The sequence below is a fragment of the Mesitornis unicolor genome, unplaced genomic scaffold, assembly GCF_000695765.1.
Source record: "Mesitornis unicolor isolate BGI_N332 unplaced genomic scaffold, ASM69576v1 scaffold3881, whole genome shotgun sequence".
Classification (NCBI taxonomy): Eukaryota; Metazoa; Chordata; class Aves; order Mesitornithiformes; family Mesitornithidae; genus Mesitornis; species Mesitornis unicolor.
In genome coordinates this window covers 1-7,077 of record NW_010164291.1, presented here as the reverse complement: position 1 = coordinate 7,077, position 7,077 = coordinate 1, and positions in this window count along the sequence as shown.

The following is a 7,077-nucleotide window of genomic DNA, read 5'->3' as shown; positions in this document are numbered from 1 at the left end:
AGTGGCCAGTCCAAAACGTGGCTGAATTATTCACCAGGCAGTGGCTGCAGGAAGGAGGACAGGGAGACGTCGTGCCCAGAGGCGGGGAGAGGGACGCGGGGGCACCGGGGACAGAGAGAACCGGACCAAGGGCGCCGCACCTGAGCCAGGGAGGGAAGTCCCCGCTCTGCCTCCTCCCCAGCGGCCAGGGTGCTGCCTGCCGCCGCCTCTCCCTTGCGGCGCGCCTGGGCTCCCCGACAAAAGGAACGGGCCGGCCGCCTGAGCTGCCCTAGGGGCTGTTAGCCGCTGGTAAGGGCCCGCTGCGGAGGGGCCACCCTTCACACGGGTGTCGGTGAGTACAGCACTGACCCCCCGCCAGGCTGTCCCCTGACGGGCTCTGGGCCCCGTATAGTAAAAGACCAGGAGTCTGAGGGCTTGGCCCCGCGTGGAGGAGAAAGGTGCCTCAAAACCCAGCTATTTCATTCACATCTGGGGGCTGTTAGCCGCTGGTAAGGGCCCGCTGCGGAGGGGCCACCCTTCACACGGGTGTCGGTGAGTACAGCACTGACCCCCCGCCAGGCTGTCCCCTGACGGGCTCTGGGCCCCGTATAGTAAAAGACCAGGAGTCTGAGGGCTTGGCCCCGCGTGGAGGAGAAAGGTGCCTCAAAACCCAGCTATTTCATTCACATCTGGCCAGCTCTTCTTGGGGATTTCTTACTACAAGGCTCAGCTTTTCCCCTCTCAAGAATTAAACAGACTTTTACTAGACCTTCTACATCAAGGACATGAAAAGGCAAGGCATCTGGAGGCAAGAACAAGCCACAGCCGTCACCGAAAGGCAATGTCTACAACACGAGTGACTGCTTTAGGCTCTGCCATGGCTTCTTTTCCGTATTCTTGTGCTAGTTCTGGTACATGCTTGCTCCACTGGAGATGTAGGTATTTGGTGCCTGATTTTGCCTTTGGTTCATTATTAACACCTAACGATTACTACTTCTGTATGCAGGATGGTTCATGTACAAAGCAAACGAACCACTGAAAAATCCTACCTAGCATTATTTATTCTGTTCTTTTCTTCTTGTTGGTTATTAAAATCCCACCTGAAAGCTGCATCTTTGCTCCAGGTCACCTGTTGCCATTTGCTGTTTACATTTGCTGCAATTCAGAAAGGAAATTGGGCTGCGATCTTGCAGGAAAAAAACATCAGTGGGGTTGAAATAAGGCTCTTGGACTACACAAATTAATTGCATATACGTACAGGCAATTAATTTTTTTTTTTAATGTGCCTACTAACATGATGCCCTCTGAATGTCTTTTTGAGACGATATGTAAATGTTACGGGCACTGATGCTTTTCTCCCATCCTGCCATCTGAATGGACACAATTTGCTAGTAACACTAAACTGCACTCCCCTGGTATTTGTGTAACTTTATTTAGTTATTTGCATTCCTAAAATATTTAAAAGCTTTCCAGTACTCCTGTCATTTTTCGGTTGAGTAAGTTTGTTATAATTTGTTCTCTGAAGAATCTGGGATCTCTCACAAGAGCTAGTATCACTTCTGCTGTGCTGGCCCAAACCTGCAGTTCCCTCTGGATAACTTCAGTTGGACAAACTCAGAGGTGATTTGCCCCACTAAAGCAAGCTCAAATTTGAAATACACCTTGAAGAGTAGCCTGATAAATTGGAATATCCTTGGTCACAATTTATTTTTAACAAAATGCATCAACAGAATAAACCAGAAAATTATAGACAAAAAATGTGGAATAACTGTGGTTTAAATAACATAATGTAAAGTCAAATTAGGTTAATGTTGCACTCTTTCATAAATCAATCAATTTATATAATTCTACATAGTACATATGATACAGCACATAGAAAAAATATATTAATATACATATTAAGAACCAGAACCAACCTCTGCCATCATCAAAAGACTCCCTTAGATTTCACAAATATATCAGCTCATGAAATTATCCTGATACCATTTTCATCTTAAACAGTTTAGAACACTCCTAAACAAATGATCCATTGCATTTTCCTTGCTAATTCTCAACCATGTCCGATGTTTGGGCAGTAACTTTGGATATTGTGTAATCAAAATAGTAGATTTTTCTTAATCTCAGATTATTAAAGATTGTCAAAAATCAGTCAAGTATGTATTATCTTATGGTCTTATTCAATAAACAGATGAGTCTGATGTGTCTAAACAAGTTCTGACTACAGATCAGTTCTTTTTAGTTGAAAACTCTTTAGGCATGCTTGGGACATGCTTGGGACGTGACTTTTGGCTATCCTTTTAAGTGCTGTGTGCTTTGCTCTTTCCAGGAATCTGCATAATGAAGCACAGAGACTTTGATTCCACTGGTTTTTTTGCCACACCTGGGCTACAAGAACCCATAAAACCTGAGAGAAAATAGACAGAAAATGTCTTAAATTTAAACTTAATTCCTTTAACAGCCCTTTTCCCCCACTAATTGTCGCAAGACAAAACTGGCCTACACCTTCCTGCCTGGGATTGTTTCATGTACAGTAATGATTGTTCTTCCAAGTGGATTTCAATGTATGTGATGGAAGGAATTTTTCTTTTGTTTTATCTTACTTCCTTTGATGGGAAAATTGCCCCCCTGCTGCGAATTACGACAGCGCAGTTAACCATTACAGAAAGAGCAATTTCAGAGTGAGGGAAGTCAAATATGCTACTGTTATTGGTTAACAGTTAAATTTCTCTACTTGCTGCTGGCTTTTTTTCTGACTAATAAAGCATATTACCATCCTTGAATTAGGACTGCTTAACATTGATCTATTGCAACCTGAAATGAAAATTTGTATTAAAACTGCTTTTGTGTGAAAACAAGAAATTATGACCTTCACTGTTCTGCATTCAAGTAGAGATATGTCAGCTATCTGCTATTTTGTGCCAGATTCTGCCACTTTTGGTGATCTTAGGCCTAATTTGCAATCACACAATATCTTTTGCATAGGAATAAGCCACTGAATATTTTACTCATGCATCCCTTTCAACATCTGTGCTCCTTCAAAAGACTGTTGGTCTTAACCTGTGGCCGTGCTCATTACAATCACTTTTGTGGACTGCAATAAAATACTACTTAAATGGTACCAGAGCATTGCTAGCCTTAAAGCACCCTGGAACTGGCAGACAAAATCTTTGTCCAAGACCGGGAGCACATTACGAATCCTATGAAGAACAGCACTGTAAAATGTCACCCATAGTTTAACCTTTACACAGGTAATCACTGTGCCTCTAATGATTTCATCTTTCAAATTCAGCTGCCTGCATTTCTGTCCTCTATCCCTTTACTTGTGCTGCAGTGGAGTCTCACCATTTTCTTAATTTTAAGGCAATATGTTCAAATTCAGCCCCTGAAAAGCAACCATGATTGTCCAGCCCACTGTGGGCGACAGAGCCCACCATTTCCCACCAGCCTTTTCAGAACAAAACACTTCATTTTCTTCAGTAATAGGTACAAGGCAAAACAAAACCAGAGTGTTTTCAATGCGGTATGAAGTCAGCATGTTTTACGTCTTTCCTAAGTACAACCACTGCCTGAAAGCTAAGAAAAGCCCAAACACTTCAGCCCCTGATAGCAGGACCTTCATTGATCCTTCCAAGCTCTCCAGGGCCTGACTTCTTATCCCCAGTTTTGTTTCAGTGTCTAAGCTATCTCCTGTCATGCTCTCAACAGTAAGGAACCAAGCTGCTGAACCCACTGACACAGTGAAGATAAATGCAGAGAGACACATAATCTCCTTATGATGGAGTCATGTCAGGCCTCTCATCTTACTTGAGGTAGATGCATGAGACCACGTCAGTCAGGTCATGTGTCAGGATCACTCGATGGACCCGAGGTCACATAACGAGCACAGGCTGGGGGATGTGACAAGAACAGAGCCATGGCAATGACAACACAGCACCAAGCAGGGTCTCTCTTCCTGCAGCAAAATGACTGGAGGTCTCTGCCATCCCAGGACCAGGAATGATTGTGCAGCTTGTTGCAGGGCCCTGACAACAAGGCTCAATGAGTGCAAAACACAAGGTCATGAAGACAGGAATATGTCCTAGTGCTGAGAAACAGCCTGACAGAATGTACAGAAAGGCTAAGGATAAAGTTTCTAAACACAGAGGATGAAGTTCAGCTTGTTCTATTGCACACAGTGCTGAGAATCACAATTAATATGTACAACTTTGTGGAGCCTATCTAAAAATCGAACTTAGCAGTAACAACCACTTTACCCCCAGTTGTAATTCTGGGGTAGTCAGACTGTCTGTACTGACAGTGAAAAATACACAAATACGGGGTAGTTCAACTTTCATGCTGCCACACACGCTAACTGTAAGAAGCAAAATACTGATGCTCTGACACAATTGTAAATTTTAAAACCCACGTCACAGCAATTTCACTTATTTATATGACTGCCAGTTCAAAAACTCCTTAAAATACCAAGATCAATTATTTTTGCTTTTAAAAAAGGCATTAGACAATCACAGTTTAAGCTACAGCTTTTGGTGGCACAGGTCTTTTCTAACAGTATTCTTGAGAGAGCTGAGATAGTAAAGGGTTACTTAGGTAAAAAGGGTTTGGTGAATCCTTGGTGGCATATGAGGAAATTATTCTCCGTGGAGAAACAAACTCCAGGTGGTTAACTTAAGTAGGAAAAAGTTGAAAAATATCTTTCATGTGCCTTTGTACAAAATAACGAAAGGGAAGCATTCCTTTCTAAGCAAAGATTTCTCAGTGTGTTACTGTAGCTACCTTTGATCAAGGCATCTGAGATTACCGGTTGAGTATTCCTGATTCAGTCACGTAAGAGAAATTATTCTAAATATGAATGTTATCTACTTTAAATTTCCACGGGGTATTTCTTCTCCATTCTTATTCAGGTACACTCATCGTCCACTAGACACTCATCTACTCTCTGGAAGCAAGCTTGAGGTTTTTTTTAATTAATCTGTTTTTATCTTTGTTTGTTGTTGGATTGTTTTTTTTTTTCCTCAACATGAATAAAATGGGGCTCCTGTGAGCATTTCTTCTCCTGTGAGGAGAAGAAACAGGCAAGAGGCTCAAGCACATCTTTGTATATAAACAGGATTGATTATATCATACACTGGGAGGTAATTTCTCTGTAGTCAGAACTCTGTCTGTCTTTCTACTATAATTTTAACAAAAAGTTCCCTGAACTTTTCTTCAGTAGGGATTTATAAGGACTCCTCGGATGATACCTATGATTTCCTTCTCTTCCTGTGTAGGTTTTTGTGTGTGTGTGTTTCTGGTCTTTCTCTTCCACATATCCCAGCTGCAGTTGGCCCAGTCCACAGTGTCTGCACTGACATTCAGTGGAACTCGTGGCTCAGGTCGTTCAGCCTCCCAAACAGCTTGTGGTTTGAATGGCACCTTCATGGCTAAGCAAACCTGCGCAGGAGCTCTCCTCTCATTTTGGCTGAATGCAGAATAGCTGTCATGCCCGTTTGAGTCAATGAGCTTCATTAACAAACTGCAGAGGAGCTTGACCCATTATTTTTGATGAAATGCAGCAAACTGCTCCCAAAGGTTGGCACAGCAGGACAGAGTACCTGACACATGTGTACAGCAGAGGCAACAAGCAGCTCGCTGGTATTTAGAGCTGCAATGAATAGATGGCAATTCTAGATGTCCAGTTACCTTTTGTCAGCAACAGTGTAAAATTAGACATTGTATCTGTGCCTTATTGCTTATCCCTGGCTGCCACACCAGTCTGTTGCCTTCACCTCTAGACAGAGGTGATACTTGGTTATTGCCTGCCCTGCCAGACAACCCCGATGATGTCTGATAATGCAGCTATAATGAGATACAACACCAGTGTTCACTGATATACTGGCCTATTGTATCATAAATTTCAAAATTCATATCGGTATTTATTCAGTGTGAAGTTATGTCATCTTATTTCCAACACTTCTGTTGTGCAAGCAGCCAGAATAACAGATGGACAAAGGAAAACAAATAGCTCAACCCAGTATCTTTTCCCTTTTTTACTGAAGGGTGTAAAATGCCAACTGTGTGAGACTTACTGCAAATTCATTAAATGTAAATTTCTGGCAGATACTCTTCAGATGCATCCCTAGCTTTTGCATTCCAAACATACAGAGTCAACATAAGCTGCCATTAGTTGCCAGCAACGGTGCATGTTCGTTTCCTGCTCTCCTGTGGTATTTTCTGTGCTGATATTTCCAATTCTTGTTTTAAGTATCTCTGACAGCCAAGAGTATATTCAATCAGTCGTGAACATACTGCCACCTGCCGTGATTAACCAAAACTAGAGCTAAAATACTCCTATTCAGGTAAGCATAGAGCAGCTTTGTATCAAGCATAAAGGGGGCAAACATTTACATTCAGGCACGCTTGCCCTGAAACTGAAAACCTCTGATGGCTTCAGTACATGGTGTACTTCCTTACTGAATTACTTCCTTGTGAAGTCCATTTATCTTTGTGTGAAGTGTGTATAAAGCATCCCGATTCTGTCCACATGAATCCACTTTGAACAAACGCTCACCTACGCGTGTTAATGTATGGACATCCCAACACAAACACAGATAGTGCGGTGTATGAAAGGAGGGGGCAATGCCTGCCCTCAGGTGACTCCCCTCAAATTCCTTTAAATCAACTGAGAGCAGAATTTGGCCCCGACTCCCTTCTCTTCCGCACTCAGACCCGCGTTCAGGACAGCGTTTGGGTCTGTGCGCTCCCGTGTGGGCAGTCACGCCATACAAAGCGCTTCATTAGCAGCGTAATCACTTCCTCCTTTATTTCCCCATGAGCAGTAATGAGCGCTCTAAGTGCATTTTGATAACGTCCCGCTGCAGGGCTCTGAACACAGCCTTCACCCACATGCGGCTGGCTGGGGCGCGTTGGGTGCCGCTGGCTGCTACCGACGTTGCGCTGCCGTCTCCGCAAGCGGGGTGAACCCAGGGCCAACCTGAAGGGTGACGCGGCCCTGCGCTCCGCCCCGGCTGCGCAGGGGCCACCACGTCACCCGCCCTGGCTCCTCCTTCTCACGGCTGCGCGCTCGGAGCCGCACCGCGCCGGCCCGGGCCGTGTGGTGTA